We start from the raw sequence: 2,089 nt of genomic DNA on the forward strand, positions 1-2,089 counted from the left end.
GCATTTCAGGGGATTGTTTTAATCACCATTTTTAAGAGTCATTCCCAGAGGCACTTTTGTAGCAATTAACCAATAAACCAATAAGAGGGAATGAATTCAATTTCTAAAAATGGGAATTTACACAAATGAAGACTGATAATGCTTTTTCATGTGAGGGCTTTCTCTATACTTTTTTGTACCATTGTCTAAATTGTGTTGTTTTCATCCAAAATATTTATTCTCTAGTTTCCCAACAACCTATAAAATAGAACAAAGGGAAGTTAACAATGAACTTTGGTCCTTCGGTTATAATTTATATGATGTTACCCTGCCCAGTAGCAAGAAAGGAATATCAATAAAGTTGGATAGCTTTTAAGACATTGTGGATTATTAAAAAAGAAAAAAAATCAAAGTCTTCTTTTGGTTAAAAGTAGCAAAATACTACTGAATTTTTTTTTAAAACAAGCTGTACTCATGGATAGGTCTCAGATTTATGGCTGTGATTATCCTTTTGCTTGCTGACGTAAATTAGTCTTCTGGGAAGTCCAAGTTATTTCTTAATAAGCTTTAATATCTGTGAGTCAGAGTAGGTGCTGCTGACAATGAGTCTTGCAGGATTTACTGGATGGCAAGTAAGAAATTGACGGGCAAGTCCATCCAGTGGCCTATGAAAATAGTGCCTCAAAATATTTTCTGAATAAGAGCCCTTGCTCCTGAGATTTTATCTGCTTTTCAGTAAATATGCTTTATCCAGGAAGATTTCCTAAAGTTACCTTACAGTTGGATAAGATTCTCCATGACTATCAATGCTTCTTATTGTTGTAATGGGGTCACCCTCAGACTCATGTAAACAAAATTGGATAACTTGATTTATTTTTTCCAACCGATCTTGTTTTGTTCTTAAATTCCTACTCTGGAAGACTCGTGGGGGGAGGGGCCACTCTAGATGAAGAGACTCTGAAGAGAAACAACAACCAAATGCATCATGTCGCCCTTGATTAAATCCCAATTCACACAAGCCAACTAAAAATGGCAGTTTGAAAGAAAAATGCTTAAAATGGGCCACGTATTAGACATTCCCTGAAGTGTTTTCTTAATTTCTTAAGATGTTTGTTAATTCTTGTTAATTTCTTAAGATGTGATCATAACATTGTGGTAATATTAGAAATTGCCTGTATTTCTTGACAAGCCTACTGAGGTCCATAGAAACAAAACGACATTCTATCTGAGATTTGCTATAGATTTTTTTTTTCAAATAAGAGGATTGATTATAGAGGAAACAAAAGTGACAGACAAAACATCTATAATATGAGTGATAGATATGTATGGGTTCATTACACTATTCTATTCATGTGTATGTTTGAAAATACCGTTTTAAAAGAATCTTTCTAATCTAAAATAGTCTCTCTCTCCTCTTTTCCAAGACAGCAGTGTACCCTTTTGGAGTAGGAGCTAGTATGGTATCTCATCCTCATGGCATTCTCTTCTCTGGATCCTCACTGGGTTTGCTTCTGAAGGATCTATAACCCATGTAATTGAGCCATTCATAGTTGAAGTCTTGCCCATTTGTCTCTTATTTCTGTGTTTGATGGTGCTCCTGATGCTTTGAGGCCTGGCTGTGATCCCCAGTGGGCCCCTGGTTTGGGTAACCCATGCTCTAACTCACAGTTACAGAGCCATAGTTTCCCTTCCACAGTGACCCCTCTTGTCTGGTGAGTTCACCAGCTGATACTTTTAACTATTTCCATATGCCATCCATCATGCCCAGACATGTAGAAACTTCTAGATCCCCTACACTCCATGGAGAATGGCATGGAGACTCAATGGAGTAGAAAGGACATTCCATACAATCTCTTAAGCACTTTTCTCAGCCAATTTTATTCTTCTCCCAGTGTCTTCTTAGATATAGTGGATAGTGCTAACCTCTGGGATTGTCTGAGAAGCATGCAGTTTTCCCAGAATGGGTCTAGAGAAGGCCAAATCAAGGCTTTTGTTCTGAGTCCTTTTCCATGCCCTGAGGCTTGGCTCCTGGTAAGGCAGAGAAACACTAGACAGCCCCTTCCTCTTGCCTCTCTCTTCCTTTCCTCCTAGCCTGGTGACCTAGCACAGG

The sequence above is a fragment of the Ailuropoda melanoleuca genome, chromosome 3 (genome assembly GCF_002007445.2).
Source record: "Ailuropoda melanoleuca isolate Jingjing chromosome 3, ASM200744v2, whole genome shotgun sequence".
NCBI lineage: Eukaryota > Metazoa > Chordata > Mammalia > Carnivora > Ursidae > Ailuropoda > Ailuropoda melanoleuca.